This window comes from Panthera tigris, chromosome A1, assembly GCF_018350195.1.
Source record: "Panthera tigris isolate Pti1 chromosome A1, P.tigris_Pti1_mat1.1, whole genome shotgun sequence".
In the NCBI taxonomy this organism is placed as follows: Eukaryota; Metazoa; Chordata; class Mammalia; order Carnivora; family Felidae; genus Panthera; species Panthera tigris.
The window spans coordinates 217,431,843-217,452,869 of NC_056660.1; positions in this window are offsets into that span (position 1 = coordinate 217,431,843).

Below are 21,027 nucleotides of genomic sequence, written 5' to 3' on the forward strand. Positions count from 1 at the left end.
CAAGAAGCCATCAAAATCTTCAAGGAGAAAGCAGGCAAAACCTCTTTGACCTTGGCTGCAGCAACTTCTTACTCAACACATCTCCGGAGGAAAGGGAAACAAAAGCAAAAATGAAATATTGGGACCTCATCAAAATAAAAAGCTTTTGCACAGCCAAGGAAACAATCAGCAAACTAAAAGGCAACTGACGGAATGGGAGAAGATATTTGCAAACGACATATCAAATAAAGGGTTAGTTTCCAAAATCTGTAAAGAACTTATCAAGCCCAACACCCAAAAAACAAATAATCCAGTGAAGAAATAAGCAAAAAACATGAATAGACGCTTCTCCAAAGTAGACATCTAGATGGCCAACCGACACATGAAAAAGTGCTCAACATCACTGATCATCAGGGAAATACAAATCAAAACCACAATGAGATACCACCTCAAACCTGTCAGAATGGCTAACATTAACAACTCTGACAACAACAGATGTTAGCAAGGATGTGGAGAAAGAGGATCTCTTTTTCACTGCTGGTGGGAATGCAAACTGGTGCAACCACTCTGGAAAACAGTATGGAGGTTCCTCAAAAAATTAAAAATAGAACTACCCTATGATCCAGCAATTGCACTACTAGGTATTTATCCCAGGGATACAAGTATGCTGTTTTGAAGGAGCACATGAACCTCAATGTTTATAACAATGTTATCGACAATAGCCGAAGTATGGAAAGAGCCCCAATGCCCATTGATGGAAACACAATAGAGTATTACTCAGCAATCAAAAAGAATTAAATCTTGCCATTTGCAACTACGTGGATAGAACTAGAGGGTATTATGCTAAGCAAACTTAGTCAAAGAAAGACAAATATCATATGACTTCACTCATATGAGGGATTTAAGATACAAAATAGATGAACACAAAGGAAGGGAAGCAAAAATAATATAAAAGCAGGGAGGGAGACTAAACGTAAAAGACTCTTAAATATAGAAGGCAAACAAAGGGTTGCTGGAGGGGTTGTGGGAAGGGGGATGGTCTAAATGGGGAAGGGGCATTAAGGAACCTACTCCTGAAATCATCGTTGCATCATATGCTAACTAACTTGGATTTAAATTAAACAGTAATAAATTTTTTAAAAAATTAATGATTTTTTCCTTTGTGGGAATAATTCCTTGCAGTCAATAATGACTGTATCCTTTGCAGAATCTCTAAAACATGCATCTTTCTTATTGAATAATTTAAATATTATATAAGTTTGGTTTTTTAAATACTCTGTTAGAACTCATTCATTCTTCCTAGATAAATCCACCTACTAATTTTATATGTCAATCTGTGTTATGTATCAATCTGTGTTTCTTCTAGTCTAATCCACCTCTTAAAATTAATGGAGTAGAAATATAAGGTTAGCGAAAGGTATTTTTTGGTAGTTATGAAAGCTTTAAAGTCATGATTTTCTAATAAAAGTCAACGAACTTCTCAAAATATTACTCTGTTTGTTCATTTATACTCAGTTAAGTTTCAAAGCATATGAAAGTTGTTTACGCCAAAAGTTATACTTTTGGTATAAACTATTCATTCAAAGTTAAAAAACGAACATGCATCGATTCTTCCTATATCACATATAGGAGTTACTTTGAATTGGTATTTATTAAACAGTTTTATTTAAAAGAAAAAAATTAATTTGAATTGATTGGTTATATCAGAAAGCATTAGCCTCTTTTCTAGCTTTATGTCTCATCAATAAACTTGAAGTTTGAAGACAGAAAATATTTATTGGTAAGGAGTTTTATTCTATCACTATCTTGTGAGTGTCATATTACTTTTCCCTCTGAAATATGATGTATCCAACCACATAATGAACTAGGAAAATGGGTCAACAATTTTATAAGAAGCAAATAATTCTAAAGTAAGCTATCTATTTTTAAGTTAATGATATTTAAGTCCCAAGATTGTCAATGGCTACAAGGAATAGAACATACTATAATGTTATATAAATAGTGAATATTATCGTTCAAAAGAACATTAGGGCTTACCCAGGGGCTTCCTTCTTACTGCGGTGTACTGCTACTCCACAAAGAGACAGGAAGTATATAAAAGATAAGGCTGCTGGGAATCTTATACTCTGAGAGTCAATCCAAATGCTTTGAGCTTTGAATTAAACTGGAAGTCAGTTATTGGCAGCAAAGGAAATCTTTTGCATGGGAAATCCATTTAACATTTAAGAAAAGAAATAAAAAGTTACTGATTTTCATAGTAACAATTCTAAAGCTATTCTTTAAAAAATGAGTTTTTTTTTTTCATTTATAAAACTGAGTCACCATCTATCAGAAGGGAACTTAAAAAACTATTTGAATTTCCAAAAATATTTTTATAGAAACAAGTATATTACCATAAATATTATATCTATATATACAAACATATAATAGTATATCTAAATTCACTTTTTTAATAGTTTTTTTTAAATGTATGATTCCAGACCACAGATAATTTGAACACAGTCAAGATATATTTAAAGGAGTCAAAGACAAATTGTTCCACAGTGGACATACCAGTCCTACTGGATCAGTATTTACTGGGGAAACTCATCAGGTCCGGATAAACCACAGGTGTGTGGGTTTCCAGTTTTTCTTACATTCCCAGACATTCTGCCATATGTAGTAGTGGCATCTCACACATTATAAGGGAAACCTGACACTTGGGCAGTGGGCTTTTTAACAACATGCCATTTTTAACTCTAAAACTTGAAATTCTTTTTTTCTTTCAGTTTGCAATGTTGAGCAATGGCAAAGATTTGTAAAAAGAATGTTTTCGTCCTTGAATGTGGCTGATTGAATTGCCATGATGTTTTTAGAAATGATTTGCTAGAGGTACCAAAGCGAGGGTTTTTTTTAACTGCTTTTTAAAATTTATTTTTGAAAGAGAGAGAGAGACAGAGAGAGACAGAAAGAGAGAGAGAGAGAGCATGAGCAGGGGAGGAGCAGAGAGAGAGGGAGAGAGAATTCGAAGCAGGCTCCAGGCTCTATGCTGTCAGCACAAAGCCGGAGCGGGGGCTCGAACTCACAAACCGTGAGATCATGACCTAAGCTGAAGTCAGACACTCAACTGACTGAGCCCCCCAGACGCCCCAAAAGAGAGGTTTTTTTTAAATTTTTTTTTAACGTTTATTTATTTTTGAGACAGAGAGAGACAGAGCATGAACAGGGGAGGAGCAGAGAGAGAGGGAGACACAGAATCCAAAACAGGCTCCAGGCTCTGAGCTGTCAGCACAGAGCCCGAGGCGGGGCTCGAACTCACGGACCGTGAGATCATGACCTGAGCCGAAGTCGGACGCCCAACCGACCAAGCCACCCAGGCGCCCCCAAAAGCGAGGTTTTTAACACATCACTTATTTTATATGTTTAGTGACTAGAATAGTGGCTTAATCCAAATAATAATGGGGTAATATATTTTTTTATTCTGATATTTTTGATGTCTAAATTTTATAGGCTGGCAATATATACTGGACTGATTAGCAGAAAAGGAAGCACTCAGCATATTTATTTTAAGAAATAAGAAGTGTATCTAGTTATAAGAAAAACTATTCTGATAAACCCCAATGACTTTAGTAAGAGCCCTTATAGAGCTGATGGAAGAAACAGAAATGACCACCAGGTGGCAGTAGCACATACACAAACTTTCTTGGGTGATGCTGGGACAGCATGCATGGAGAAAGATCTTCATAGCACCAAACTGTCCAGAAGCTACGGCAAGGGCCACCACCCAGAAGGTGAGTAGGTCAAGGAACTCTGGGCAAGAGGGGTATGGAAAAGGGGCCTTGTGTGTCTAAGTGATGTTACCTGGCAGCACGATAAGCATTCTTTAAGTCAAAGGACTCTTAAAGGTAGTGGTGGTTTGGGGACCTTTATGGCACGCACGACTCCTATCTTACCGATGGCTAGCAGATTCTGGCACCATAATTTTGTGGGGTATGCAGAGCAATCAAGTTCTTAGTGGCTAAAATGTTGCTTCTTTGGACTTTATTTAAAACAAATACTTGTGTAAAAACTTGGCACCAGTGGGCTTCTGAGCTGACAGTTCTCAGTGTGTTGTGAACGAATATCGCAGCTTATATACAGAAGCCATCTTTGGCCATTTGTGTAACACACTGAAGTGTATCGCCTAAAGAAGACGCTCTGTAAAAATTTCATTTGCGTTCATTTGTTGAACGCATTCCGCAAACCAGCCACAGAGTTTGACCTGTGACTGGGTTCCCTTAACTTAGAGCCTACTCTTCTATCACTATTCTTCCTTCAAACACTGTTAATAAAGTTAGTAAGTTTACAGAAATATTTCCAAATCTTTAATTTATAAGTTTATTCACCTAATTCAACTTCTGATTTTTGAATGCTGAATACCAGTCTCTTTGTGTCATGTAAGGAAAGTGATAATGAATAAAACACAATCTTATTTTCCACAGACTTCTGAACATGGTGAAAATATTATCAGTTAGTCAACCTTCGATATTCTCAATGGGATAGATAGATAGATATATAGATGCATTCTGCAGAATGTTTAAATTTGGGATATTAACTTTATGAAGAAGGGAAGTTTGTATCTAAATATCATCCACTGATGTGTGTTACAGATGGTTTAGCAGAAAGAATTGAGTTAAAAGTTCTCTTTAACAAAATGTGAATTCTGATTAATTAATTAAGGAGGCCATTAGACCAACTTGCTTCTAATGCCATGGTGACCTCTGTATGCAAGCCAAAATTTAAACCTATAAATGCCTCCAGGTTACAGAATTAAAATGCTCCGGACAACCAATCACAAACAGCCAACTAGCCAATTAAAAATGGCCTTATTTTGTTTCTGACTTTTCTCTATAAAAGTCTCTTCCCACAATCTATTGGCATATCATCCTAACCACCTCTGGTGTGGCACTGCCCGATATAATTGATTTTTGCTCAAATAAACTCTTAAGAATTTTAATATGCCTCAGATCATGTTTCCACAGTTACAGTTCTGGCTCATCCAATAACACAAAAATTAATATTTTTAGGAAATGCTGGTCAATACATTCTAATCTAAGTATAATAAACCTCAGGGCATTTTTAATGTGTAGAATCTTAAAAAAAATAATGAGACATTTTACAATTTGAGGTATTAAATTTATAAGGGCCAGAAATATGTGAGGGGTTATATTGCCTTTTGTACCCTTAAATGTTGATTAATGCACATTGCATAATCTGCAAAAAATAAATTAGTATAATTGGGTTTTTTTACACTCTTCATTATGGTATTTGTTTGAAAACATATAATATCTGGTGGCATTGTTAGGAAATCTTTACTATGTACTATTATGACTTGTACTACAATAATTTTACATTGATTATGGTAAAATGAACATATACAAGAAGCTTTGTATGTGTGTCCCTATGCATCTTTCTACGGACCTGTGTTGCTACATAGAATACTAATTTTTAACAGACAGAGAAAGGAAAGTTGTTAGAATTCAGCTGAGTAAGCTAGTGCATCATAATTTTATTCACTTTTCTCAAAAAATTTACATTACTAAACATTATCCTCCCTGTGAAATATTTATCATAAAAGAAAAGTCATCCACTTCATTTTATATGAAAGGGACCATAATATCAATTGCCCATACACTTAATAAAGGTATTTAAAAAACAAAATTCAACTGACTACTTTTGAAGATCTTATTGGCTTTATTTAATAATTATTGAATTGGGCAGTATCCTATCTATCAGATAGAAAGGACCCCTGAAGAGATAAACAAAATAGAAGGCTTTTATGGGCAGAAAGGAGGTGGGATGAGGAAGTTTATGTGAAACCTTTCGGGTTGCAGGAATGTAACCTTCCTTTCATAGGGTCTCCCCCAGGTATCCTCACTAGTTTTGAACAGATAATTCCAGATTAAATAGTTAAAGGTTATATTCCTGTCAGAGGCTGAAACTGCAATTAGTTTAGATATTAAGTCTTAGTTTGCTGACATGGAGCTTAACACAAGTGACTTTATTTCGGTCCTGCTGTATTTTTTCTTTTTTCTTTTCTTTTCTTTTTTTCTTTTTTAGCAAAGGCTAGAAGGAGATAAGACTCCAGCAGAGAAACAATTTTGAAGATGAAAAAAATCAGTGTAAGGGAGGAATATAATTTTTATTCTACTTTTCTAGGTTCTTGGCTGAGACCACTGTGATGTAAGACAAATTAACAGGAGAAAAAGCAGAAGTTTAAAAACATGTATACCTTCTGCCTATGTAGCAGATACCCAGGAAAACTGAGTAACTCCCAGAAATGGCCCAAGCCACCACCTTAAATGTCATGTACAGCTAAAGACAAGAGAAGATATTGGGGGAGCTGTTACTGGAAGACTATCAGGAAAAGCATAAAAAAATAAGAGCTAGGTTGTTACCCTGATTTAGGTCATTGTCTTCTTCACTGATAAGAGTTTCTAAAGATTTTAGTCATCCCCCTCAGCCAGGTACAGAGAGGAGACACCCTTACAAATAGAGATTTCCCTAATAAATGTAAATACCTCTTACAAAAGAGTAACTTCTACTCAGTTTTCAGAGCTTTTCCTTTGTTGCTGTTTCTTAAAAATAATCGGTCTAAAATAATCCTATGTCAAAGAGACATAATTTAAGGTGGCAAATTCTGATCCCCTTCATAGACAATATATTCACTTGTCTAAAACAACAAATTAGATAGTATGTAATATGAGAATAATAATATAAAACCATCATGTTATATATTAAATAAAAATGTTTGATATATAAACAGAAACAGTTGTGTATAGCAAGAGATTTAAAAGACAGTAATATGGGGTACCTGGATGGCTCAGTCGGTTAAGCGTCCGACTTCAGCTCAGGTCATGATCTCACAGTTGATGCATTTGAGCCCCTCATCGGGCTCTGTGCTGACAGCTCAGAGTCTGGAGCCTGCTTCAGATTCTGTGTCTCCCTCCCTCTCTGCTCCTCCTCTGCTTGCTCTCTGTCTCTCTCTGTCTCTCAAAAGTAAATAAAAATGTTTTAAAAATTAAAAAAAAAATAAAAGATGGTAATATGTGGGTTGAAACAATAAATCTCTCATGCTTTTTAACTTGTACTATATATTTCAATTACGTATTTTTCATTGTACTATATTTTTCAATTTTTAGGACACCCTCCTCCTTGGAACAATATGGTGATGGGTAGGAGTTTTCCTAGGATGGTGATGATATAAGTTATATCTCTATACATAGCCTTGAAAACCATAGAGTTCAAGAAAAAGGGCAAATAAAACCATGCACGATCCACACCTAAGAAGGAAGTAGGAGACAGAATCCAGTGACCTTCTATTTGTTCCTAAGTGATAGAACAAGTTTCTGGGACCAGAGATGCAGACTCAGGATTCCATGGCAGAACATAGAATCTGGCATGAAAAAGAAGAGTTCTGGTGGTGGCAGGTGCACATAATACCACCCAAAGGAGTGTCCCACTGAGAGAGGAAAACAATGAGAAGAGGAGCAGGATTTAGTAGAACAGAGTACTGGCTGCTGAGAAATTGAAACAGGGTCTCATTGGTGCATGTGATCATAGGGGCAATTTGAGATGGCAGTGCTGATGGAGAGGAAAGTAAGTTGAAAGGTGAGGCATATCCTGTTGAGTTTGTGCATGATTAAAAATAAATAAATAAAGTAGTAAAAATAAGAGTTCTGCAGTAACAAGAGCATCACAATTCTGAAAACCATAGTTGTTTTATTTTTTTATTTTTGTTAAGTTTATTTATTTATTTTGAGATTGAGAGAGAGGCAGAGAGAGAGGGACAGAAAGAATCCCAAGTAGGCTCCACACTGTCAGTGCAGAGCCCGCACAGGGCTCGACCTCATGAACAGGTAGATCATGATCTGATCAGAAATCAAGAGTCAGAGGCTAAGGACTGAGCCACCCAAGGCAACCCAGAAAACCATAGTTGTCTTAAATGGAAGGTTTTATCCAAATAAATGCACTTCATTTTACTAATAAGAAGAAAATTAGTAAGCTAATGAAGCACTTCATACCATCCATAGAAACAGGGGTAACTCCTCTCAAAGTACTTAGCATAATAAACAAAAAAAGTGAAAAGTCATACTTGAAAAGTTAATATAAACAATATAGAAAGTGATCAATACAATTTCCACGTGGTGAAAATACTAAGCTACTAGGTAAAACTGTAAAAAATCTCATCAAGGGGCCTCTGGGTGGCTCAGTCAGTTGAGTGCCAGACTTCAGCTGAGGCCATGATCTCACGGTTTGTGGATTTGAGCCCCGCATCAAGCTCTGTGATGACAGCTCAGAGCCTGGAACCTGCTTCTGATTCTGTGTCCCCCTATCTCTCTGCTCCTCCCCTGTTCATGCTGTGTCTCTCTCAAAAATAAACATTAAAAAAATTAAAAAAAAAACCCTCAAGGTAAATGATAAATTTAAATATCATTAAATTAGCAATTGTAGCTAAGAAAGTACATAAAGAATCAGTGATTTCAAAAAGAAAAACAATAAAATGTGAGAAGAGAATTCAGAAAATTCACCGAAGGAAATCACCAAATCAAAAAAAGAAAGATGGAGTTACCAGTTGGGCAGGAAATAATAAGTGTTACTATGAAACTAAACAAAAAGTGAAGAGAGTAAAAACAATACAATGTGCTAAGAAAATGAGAAAGTGAAATATTTAGAATACCTTAAAAATAACCCTAAACCTAACCCTAATCCAATCCAATGTGCAAATTGAGTTCTCAAAGAACAACAAACAAAACAAAAGGATAGAAATAATATATGACTATCACTTAATAGTTTTTATCCATATATTAAAGGTTTCATTATGTAATTAAGAGTATAGTACATGATTGAAAATTTTAGGACATATAAAACTGTTGGACCATAATTCGTAGGGAAAAAAGATGCAAAACCTCCAGGCAAAATGATCACATCACTTTTAAAGAAAATCAGGTCAACGGCAGCTTTTTGACAACACACAGAATAAGACAACGGTGAAATCATATTTTAAGAACCACAGGAAAAAAAAAACATTTTAGAATTCAGACAAGCCATCGTTCAACTATCAAGAAGATGAGAATAATTGAATTTTCAAGAATGTAGAATAAAGTCCTTTCTGAAAAATCAACTAGAGGTAAAACTTTAGTGAAGAACAATGCTCAGCAATAAACATATTTAATTGTAGTTGTTAGAATCAAATTGGGAACAAAATGAACCAATGATATTTAAATTTTATAAGTTCTATAAAAGTAGAAATAATGAAAATGTGGGAGTGTAAAATAACCTCACTGATGATCACATTGCAAATGAGTGAGAATCAAAGATATACAAAGATGAAAGTAAAATGTAGAATCCCAAATAAATAGGAACCTAAGGATATTACGAAATATATTACTGCAAGATGATTATTTGCACAAAATCAAAATCCTCATACATTCCAGAATTAGTACAAAAGAGCAGAGGAAGCACACTATATATAGAAAGATATATTTAACACACACATGAAAGTAACGAAGTCTCATGAAAATATGAAACTAAGCATATCAAGCATATCAATATTTATAAATGGTGTTTGTTTTCTGCTTTTGGCTTTGCTCACTAATCAAAATTTAAGTTTATTCTCTATAAGATACTTACCTAAAAATAGACCCATCAAGGCTAAAGAGAGTAGACAAGATTTTCAAAATAATTTTTTTGAATAAGGGAATGCATGGGCTGGAAAGAGGATTTAGTCTAAGGATATAAAAGCTCATGTCCTGCTGCAGACAGTCTGTGTATGTAGGTAGGTATGGGTAAAGATGAATGAATAGCTAGATCAGATTTGGTTGAAATAAATTGATGTTTTGAAGTACTGAATAAGCCAATCTCAGAATTAAACTATAGATTTGAAAGAATTGAAAACACATGTAATATTATTTCATTTCATACCAATTAGTATTATTATAAAAGTGCATAATAGTTATGTGTTAATGCTTTTAAGGAACAAGCAATAAAAAATTCTATGCATATGTTAAAATTCAAAAGAAGTGAGACATTGAGGAGAGTGAAAAAAATCTTAATTTTATGGATGACACACATATGATAATTACAGACTGGATGTATTCTGCATGATTTTTCCGAAAAAATGTTACAAATCAGAAATGTTGCTAGTACAAAGGGAGAAATGGGAGCATTTTTATTGCTTCACAGTGTAACAGCAAATTTGTGGTCAAATTAGGCTTTGTACTTTCTGAAAGTAATATTCTAAGGCTTTCAGCACTGATTGAATGGTGTATGTGCACTTAGAAGATGATTACACCATGCTCAGAAGAACTCAGCACTTTGAATACAAAGATGAAAAGAAGAATTCTATCAGATAGTGAAGCTTTTGGTGGCAGAGTGGGGATGTATTAGTGGTAGTGATGGATGGAGCTCCTGTCCACGAAGACCATTAGCTTGCTCTGTGTGGCTATTCATGCTGCATTATTTCTGCCAGAGAATTGGTTGATCATGGAACTGAAGTGAAAGCAGATGTGTCACTAACATACATTCAGACAACTCATGACAAATACAGGCAAACAGAATCACATCTAGCCATTTACTATGGCAGGCTTTGACATAAATTATTTTAAAATATTTTGGTTGTGTTGCCCCCCTGTTTCCACAACAGGATTACACAGGAGAGCTTCAAGGGAAGGAAAACAAAGTGGAGATGAATCTAGTTTCTGTAATCTATTCTCAGAACCATCTAGTGAGTTGTATTCTCTGGCTTTGCCCACTTTGGTTCTATTTTATTTTTTATTTTTGAAAATAAAAAGTATATATAACTGGTACAATGTTACATTTAAATCTACCCCCAAAATCAAGAGCACACTGTATACATTGTATATTAGCCAACTTGACAATGAATTATATTAAAAAATAAAACATTTCAAATGTTCACAATCTAAAAGACTCAGTGAGAATTCCTATCTCTACAAAATCAGTAGCATTATACAGATGATGGTCTTTCTCCTGATTTCTGCTGACTGACATATAAGATCTATCAACAAATGTCTAGTGTATTACCTGAACAATTCAACATGATGTCTACTAAGGAGTCAAGCAAATATTTAGGAAAAGCAAATGGTATTATCTGTCAACTGCATTTTGTGATTAAATCATTTTTATTTACTCATCACTACAGAAATAAATTACCATTTTATGTTTTGTATGGCCTGATATTCACTGTGCAACACGAAGCAAATTTGATCATGGTTAAATCTTCGTGCTTCCATTGCTTTATAATAGATTGAAAATAAGGTTAGATGTGCAGAAACAAAATGTTTATCTTGCATTCACATAAAATCATGCTCAGTTTGCTTTTATAGTTAATAAGCAGTGATAGCATTTTCATGTTTTAAAATTATATATTATTAATTTTAATTATTCTTTTTGTTTACTTTTCCATATTTGCGATCAATCAAAGGAAATATTTTCAGTTATCTCTTCCATTTGGTTTTCAATCATTTTCTCCAATTTTGAAAAGAACAAAAAGGGCTTTCGATCTTGATTTAAGACAAAAATTTGACTTCTATGCTTGTTAGAACCATGATAATTATATAAAAAATAGTTATATGGTGTCCACTCTGTGCAGTATGGTGAATGTAAATGTTGTTCAGGTACAATCATGTTTTCTAAGATTTCAAAATCTAAAATATTTAATAAGATATAGACATAAATATAACAGAGTTGAAAAACATAGGTCATAAAAGAGTTAAAAAATGAGTCATTATTTATTTGGAAAAGGAAGAAACTGCTTTAGCACTGGTCTTGAGAGATGGAGAAATATTCTGTCCCAGTTGAGAGAGACGCTAATGTGCAAGTGGAATGTGGAACAAAGGAGATGCGTTGAGACCGAGGAGCATCTTTGTAGAAATAATGAAGATCTGAAAGTATAAGCATGTATTAAAAAAAAATCCTTACTTTGGACAGGTCTTGTGTTTCATTAAAAGGATTAGAAAAAGATGAGGCTGAGAAAGTCGAGTGGGGTTAGTTCAAGCAGAAAATTAAATATCAGCAAAATAAGATTGGAGTGTTAAAAAAAAAAGACATTGGCAATTTTGTTTTCATTGGTGCTATTTGTTTGCTTGGAAACTGAAATATCAAATCCTATGGGAGAGAAGGGAAAAGAAATTGCAGAGAACTTTATGGATATTCCAGGCAAGACACACTGGGATTAACCATCAACTGCAGAATTGACAATAGAGAGGTGCCAAACATAAATTTTGATTATATTTAAGAATTGTCTTTATGTCTCCTTATGGCAATTAAATGAAAAATATATGCTAGTCTTTGTGTGAAAAGAGACGCAAAAGTTTCAACTTAACTAGTAACACTAATTAGATTAAAGTAATCACTGGGGTCTACTGAAGCCAAGACTACAATGTATGTTAACTAACTTGAATTTAGGGAAAAAAATAAATAAAAGTTTTTGTAATTTGAAAAAAATATAGATACACTAAATCATAAATGATGTTATATTTTCAGTCACTGAGTCAAGTAAGAAAAGTATTATGATTCCAAAATAATTTCCACATGTTGTATTTAAAAAGAACCTCAGCATTCCAATTGATCTTAGGAAAAAACTCACACGAAAATAAAATGCTCCTCTTTCCAAGTCCCACCTTGACCTGATGAGGAGCAACAAATTCTTCCACAGGCTGAGGCTTACCTACAGAGTGAGGATGTTAAAATGCCCTATTGCTTTTCATCCCCACTTGAGACATAACTCAAACTCAGTTACTTTCCACATATGATCAAACACCAGCTGTTGCTGCTCTTTTCCCCCAAAATATACTCCCATTATATTGCTCACCAGCTTTATACATATACAGGAGAGGTACGCTGATAATTAAAATATCTTGCCTCAATTCTGAGGACTAAGTCAAGAGACACTAGAATGAAGGAGATACAAGGCACATCATATCATAATTTTATTCTGCAAAGCTTCCTCCTAGAATATTTTCAGGGACCTGTGGTATGTAAATTGGTAATAATAGCCTAAGTATAGGGAAGTGCCTCAATGTTTAGAAATGTTGCATTCTAGCTTTATAGAAATATCAGTTACTCCCATTTGTGACTCCTCTATTTTCTTTATTTATGATGTTCTTAGATAAAACTAAAATCTTAATTTTAATATTTCCATGTTAATAAATTATATATCTTATTGTTGTTACTTTCATGTCTTCTTTAAAAACATGTCTTCACCCAAGCTTATAAAAGTAGTGCAATGTGTTTTAAAATGTTCATAATTTTGTTTCTCATATTTAAATATAACCTACTGTGTATACTGTGAGGTAAACATCCAATTCTTTTTAAATTTGGGAACAAATGAACCTTTCTCTATTTCTTTTTTTTTAATATTTTTATTTATTTTTGAGACAGAGAGAGGCAGAGCATGAGCAGAGGAGGGGCAGAGAGAGAGAGGGAGACACAGAATCCAAAGCAGGCTCCAGGCTCTGAGCTGTCAGCACAGAGCCCGACGTGGGGCTCAAACTCACGGACTGAGAGATCATGACCTGAGCTGAAGGCGGACGCTCAACCGACTGAGCCACCCAGGCGCCCCAACCTTTCTCTATTTCTTAAGTAACTGGTCCTTTCTCCATTAATTAATTGTACTACCAATATATGATCTTCATGTGGTCCAGTCTGTTTTTAAGCACTATATTCTTTCCATTGTTTTATATTTCTTTTTGTATATCAATACCATATTATCTTAATTAATATAGTTGTATTACAACCATTGACATATGAAAGGGAAAGTCTCCTTCTTTGATTTGCTTTAGTTGTGCATTGACAATTTTTAATTGTTTACTCATTTATATATATGCCAGAATTATTCCATCAAATATATTTTGTTCCATGCAACAATATACGTTGAGATTTTCAGTAGAATTGTATTGAATCCATAGTTCAATTTGGGAAGGACTGACATGTTTTCTATGGATGAATATGATTTATATTTCAATAAGTTAGCTTATTTATAATATGACTCCATAAAATGTCATTATTAATTTTTAAAGTTTCTAAATATATTTTGTACTCTGAACTATTATTAACAACTCTTAGAAACTCTGAACTATTGGTGATATTATACACATGTCTTCATTTAAATTATGTTGTTAATTGTTTACACGTGTACAGACATGAACTTGGATATTTATTTTAAATGAAACTTGTAAAACTCTCTCCTATTACTTCTAATAATTCACCTGTTTTGGCAAATGAATTTATGAGAATAAGGAACTTCTATGACTAGTGTTTATATTTCTGATAATAAAAGGATATTAAATTTTATAAAATACTCTTTTTTGAACTATTGAGATGATTATATGAATTACCTTTTCCAATATGTTAACATGGTGAATTAGGCATGATTTTTAATACTTCAATAAACTAGTGTTTTTAAGTAAATATTATCTGGTTATTATTATAACTATTTACCTATACCTCCATTTATATCAATCACCATATTGCTTACTTCCTCTAGTAAGTTTGTTTGCAAATTATATGTTTAGTGGTTACCCTTAAAATTAAACATAGTTGATATTTTAAAAATTAAGTAATTCAAAACCACTAGCGTCATCCTCTCAATTAAAAAGACTAGGGGCGCCTGGGTGGCTTGGTCGGTTAAGTGTCCGACTTCGGCTCAGGTCATGATCTCACGGTCCGTGAGTTCGAGCCCCACGTCGGGCTCTGTGCTGACGGCTCAGAGCCTGGAGCCTGCTTCCGATTCTGTGTCTCCCTCTCTCTCTGACCCTCCCCCGCTCATGCTCTGTCTCTCTCTGTCTCAAAAATAAATAAACGTTAAAAAAATTAAAAAAAAAAAGACTAATCACCTCCAAACAGTCTGCATGTTTCTGTTATACATTTGAGTCTTATTTATTCTTCCTCACCACTACTTTAAATATCATCATCATATTCCTCATCTTCCTCCTCTTCATCATTATTTGGGTAAGTGTTGTGTTATTTTATTTAAATTGGTTTCATGCCCAGTGAGGAGCCCAATTTGAGGCTTGAATTTATGACCTTGAAATCAAGACCTGAGCCAAAATCAAGAGTCAGAGGCTTGGGGCACCTGGGTGGTTTAGTGAGTTGAGGTCTGGCTTTGGCTCGGGTCATCATCTTGCAGTTCATGAATTCGAGCCCCATGCTGATAGCAGAGAGCCCACTTTGGATGCACTGCCCCTCCCCCACTTGTTCTCACTCAAAAATAAATAAACACTAAAAGAAAAAGAATCTGAAGCTTAGCTGACTGAGCCACCCAGGCACCCCTCAAATATAATTTTATCAGTAGAGCAATCTAGTTTGTCAAGTATTGTCTCTCAGCTTTTTATTATTCCATTTTTAAAATGTTACATATACTGCTTTTGAAAAAGCTCTTGTTATACATTTTTTCTTGTAGTTAATTTTCCTTTTTCCCTGGTTGCTTTTAATATAATCTTTTTGGCTTTGTTTTGCTGCAAGAATTTATTATAAAGGAAGTGGTTTTTATTTATTTTCCGGTATGTGTTCTTCTTTTAGCTGTGGTTTTATATCTTTTACAGTGTGGGACATTCTGAGAATATTCCACTGACTTGCTGCTATTTTCAAGCCTTTTAATCCATAGTCCTGTTCATTTAACTGTTGTTTCATTTTCAAGTCTTCTTGTTTCTCTCATTTGTATTCTGAGTGATCTTTCTAAATACATTGTCAATATGTTGTGATTACAAAATTTGAATTCCTCTGTGACTAATGTGGTGCTTTACTCATCAATTGATTCTTGTTTCTGAGTTCATTTTCATATACATAATTCTATTTTTTTCCTTCCTCATCATTGAATTTGGTTTTATTTGCTCATTTTGTCAATAAAATTTGTTTATATATTTTAGCATTGTTGGCTGAAATGAACTAAGAGTTAAAAATATAGCATATCAATACTTCTGGGGTTCTGTGTTGGTAGATCTGGGGTTAGTGCAGACGAGAGACTGTAAAATCTTTGATCAGCATTTAGAAGAGAATGAAGAATAAAATATATTCCTGTCTTTCTGTAACCAAGATAATAGCTCTTTAGACCAGTGAGGGGCATGTAGCTTCAGAAAGTACAAACACTAAATACTAGGATTCCTTACCTCACCTTTTATGAAAGAATAATAAACCAAAAACAGTATATATTTGATTTATAAACTGGCGAGTTTACTGAAAAACTTCCAATTTACCTGACAGAGCTTAAGAAATGCTGCTGCAGTCCTGCATGAAAGAAGAACTTTCTCCAGGAGCAAATAGAAAGAAAACTGGTGGACGAGTAAAAGGTCTGGTGGGAGGTGGACAAGTACATAAGGAAGGCAGTCCTGAGGATTTGGGCATGATGTCAACCAATGTATTAAGGCTAAAGAGCTAGGACTAAGAACGATAGGGTTTCTCTGCAAAAAAAAAAAAGTTATGCTGATGACCTGACTAGAGGTTGAAAACTGAGAAAACTGTAACGTTTATAGGAATCCAACGAGTTCTCTGTAAGGGCTCTGTCTAGGCAATTTCAGCATTGCGAGGGAAAGAACCAAAACAACAAAACAATCACACACACACACACACACACACACACACACACACACACCAGTTCTCTTGGTTGAAGTTGGTTGAAGTAGAAATTGTCTAAGAGAGGAAGGAGTCCTGGGAGGACATGAAGAAGGGACATTATCACTTTACTGTGTACTAAGAGATAGCTGCTATTTCTTTAACATGCTTGCAAAGTCTTAGAGAATTTCAGTAAGTTTTTAAAGTTCTCATGTTTAGAGTACGAAATGCATACTTGGAAATTGACCAAGAACATACTGTAGAGTATGCTCTCATAATCCCGAGTTTTACCATATCCCAAGAGAACTCGCTGACATGACCTAAATTATAGAACCAATGTGATAAATACAAATCTCCAAGTCATTAATTGATGAAAACCTAGTTTAGGCTGAGATATCAAATTGTTTTTAAAAGTATACCAAAGATTATCCTCTATCCTTCTATTGCAAATGCTATTTTAAATAGCAATTCATCAAGTAAATATTTGAAATAATACTTCTCAGAGTTAATAGGTTTCTCAAAATTCAGAATCTCTTTTTATCATGGCGAAGAAAAATTTTGAAGGGGAAAAATTTATGAATACAATTTCCTTTTCCCACTCTGGGAAATCTGATAACCAGGTTGTTGGCTGAAGAGACTGGCTGTTGTCCTCATCAGGCAAACATAACCTTAATACTATTGGAAAGACCATGAAGAGGTTTCAGAAATCAGATTTTAGAGTAAAATGTGCTGTGCAAGTATATTCTTTTCCTTTCATTTTAAGATTGCCATTCTGGAACATTCAAAATTGTTACATTCATAACCAGAGACGGAACAAACATGCAAAGAAGCTATGGTTTTCAAATTTTGCTATGCATTTCAAACCAAGCACTGTTATGATTGCCAAAGAAAAATATAACAGCTTGCACACTGATACAGAATACAGAGCTGATATGGTCATTTCCTAGCGTTTTTAGATATTTATGAAGTGTTTTCTGAATTTTCATTTGGAACACAACTGGATTTCATTCCAATAAATTGCCCTGTTTTAAGTACAAAGCCCTATGTTATTTTTTTATAAAACTCCATGAGATGTATAAAATTATTACCCCCATTTCAGAGATGAAAAACCTAAGCAGAGTGTTTAAATACCTTTATAGAGTCACATATTTGTAACAGAGAAGAGCTAAGATCCAAACATAGTTTTTCTGCTCCAACCACTATCCTATAACCCATCCCTAAAAATAATTTGCTTTAATAGGAAAAGTAAATAAATGAATAGAAGAAATATTTCTAAATTTTAAAACACTGTGGCAAAACTATGTTTCATTATTGTTAAAATAAGTATCCTTAAGTATGTTATGTGATATTTACACACATCAAAAAATTGAAATGTGAACTTCATCCATACATGCATTTGATAATTTTATTTTCTCTTCTGATTTTGCATGTAAGGGTTAAGAAGTAAACAAGCATGACTTAAAGAGAATTTGTTCAGTATATGCAGAGAACGATCATTTACCTACTCATGAAAAGGAGTAATATTGGGGCAACTGGGTGGCTCAGTTGAGCTGATTCTTGATTTTGGCTCAGGTCATGATCTCATGGTTCATGAGATGGAGCTCTTGGTTGGTCTCTGGGCTGAGCGTGTAGCCTACTTGGGATTCTCTGTCTCTCTCTCTCTCTCTCTCCCTCTGCCCCTCCCCTGTTCAAGGTCTCTCTCTCCCTCAAATATAAACAAATAAACATTTAAACAAATTTGAAAAGGAGTAATATAAGGTGTCTTGGTTTAAAAGCTCTCCAGCCACTCTTAACTTACTTCCAGTTGACACAATCCTTGCTTGCTGACCTAAGGCCCTTGATCTGTAACAAAACTAATTTACTTTCTTTGAGATTTGCAGACCACCGGCCTTGGGGAATGAAGTACTACACCTTTCCCAGGCCAAAAAGGTCAGCAAGGCTTTTGAAGCCACCTTGGATTTCTAATTAGTCCAGCAATTTTTGAGCAAAATGTTTCTCTTTTTTAAGGCCACACAAATGACTTGACTGACCTCCATTTGCAAATCTATAGATTTTGTCCTTTTTTGCAGAAAGAATAGAGTACTCTTGCACAATTCCTTGGTACTAAGTAACCAGATCTGCTTGCACAACCTTGGCACACTGAGATAACTCCGTAGTTGGCATTACCGAAGCTGCATATAACCAAGAAATGTCACATACCACTGCAGTCCCTTAACTGATTTAATCACTTTAAAAATGTCTGGGCCAGGCAAAAACCTTGGATTTGGCTTTTGGACAAGAGTCCACCTTCTCCTCAGGTTGCCAACCTTCTGAGTAGAGTTCAAATTCCTTTCCAACCAAATACTGGCTCTTGAGTATTGGCCTTTTGAGTGACAGAAGCCAAACTTGGGTTTCAGTAACATTGGTGGATCTGGGCAGCTATAACAGAATACTATAGACTTGGTGGCTTATAAATAAGAGTAATTTATTTTTAGAAGTCTAGAAGTCCAAGATCATTTTTTAGGGCATGATGTCTAAATTAAATATTTTCCTGAGAAAAGCAGTATGTTATTGAATTATACCATTTAAAGTACTAACATTTATAAGCAAATGATAATTTTAGCTGTTGCATGTAATAGTTATGTTTTATTCTGTTCACTAAATGTACTTAGCTTTCTGATGGCTTGGAGAATTCATGGTAACAGTAGGAATATAAAGTTGACAATTCATGAGACAGTTCTGTGATATTAATGATTTCTTTAAGATTTGGTTTTTGATCAGTAAGCTAATGGAGGGATTTGTTAATGTAAGGAATAACTATCAGCTGCGTTCTGCTTCAATGTACCATTCTTCAGTGTACCACCCTTGTTGGTTACCAGTGGGTACCCAAGCCAAGGGATATATAAATTTAGCGTTGATCAAACTTTGTGACACCTGGTAGGCACATTGCTTGGTTCTAGTGTAATAGATTTTAAAATGTTGATGTTTGTTATTGATCTCACACACGTCTGTATAGACTTTAGTGTGTGCCCAATCATTTAATGAATATCTTAGATAGGAACACATCTACCTTCAAATTGACTTTTTATCCAGAAGCCTCCAAGAATTTTTATTTTAATATAATCCTACTCTGAATTTATATTTTTTATCTTCATATCCTTATGTAGTGATTATTGCATAATGAAAGTGACATAAAGCTAATGCTTAGGTTTGGATTGTGCTTTTTCATAATAGCATAATGGTACGATAATCAGATGATATGGAAACTCTGCCAAATGTTATTCTTAAATATTTTTATAGAAAAATTAATGCAAGTTACAAATAAGACAAGTGGCTATCAATGTATTTATCTCCATTTATGGCAGAAAATGGTCTCAAATTTGTTGACATTTCAGTATCTCAGATTCCAAGTGATTCTGGAAGCTCAAAACCAAAACAGTGCATTATTTACATTCATAATTTGCCTGCTTTTGAGGAAAATGACATCTGTGCAATTTTTTCCTTCCAAAACACATTAATTTCCACATAGGCTGAATTTAGAGCTGAGAAAGCTAATGCAGAATACCATTCCTACCCTGTCATGTATAAATAACATTACAAAATATAAATTTATTTTCTAGTAGACATACTCTTTGCATAATAGCACAGATCAATATTTCATACTATAATTTGTTAATTTCATAATCAAATTACTTCAAATATTTTTATAATTTTTAATTAAAACTAATGCTATTTATTTGAGGGGGGTTGGTGTCCAATTCTTTGAGTTTAACATATGCAGAGATTCATGTGTCTTTGTGTTTTCAATTCTCCCCTTATATTCTTAATCCCTGTATTCTTTTTACTTTCATTCCTGCAGCTGAAACATGAACTACATTCCTGTGCTTTCCTAAAATAATCACGTAATGAGAAGTGTTTCTCTTTTTTTCTCCCTGTCTTTATATGATTGCTTCATACATAAACAATACATCTTTTATGCCACAAAGTGATTCTGAGCATCCTAGAGTGCAGGATGCTGCATTTCCAAGCTTCTCAAAATGACAAGGGAGATGCAAGTAGACTGGGAAGAGTACTCCTCATATTATGGTATGTCATCTAATGAAGAAAGGTTTCTAGACTTGGGTAATTTATCAGCTTCATATTTTCATACTCACTATTTTACATGTGAAAATGAATAACAATTCTTATGTCCAGATACTTCAAAATGGTGAAAAGTAGACTGTTAATTTGGGTCTTAAAGGATAAAAAATCGAAAGATAAAGGTGGTTTTAGAACCCTAGTTCTGAGAATTTCAGATTATTTACTTTCTATAAATCTACCTCAATTTCAAAGTGGACTAGGTTTATGTATTCTCTGAGACTCTTAATGGTTGTGTCCTCATTTGCAATTGTGTGCATTGTTCCTGAGAGATAAAGGGTCAGTTTGGAACTCAAAGGGTCACATGCCCAAACTGGAAGAGCACATTTCCTGCTCATGGTTTAT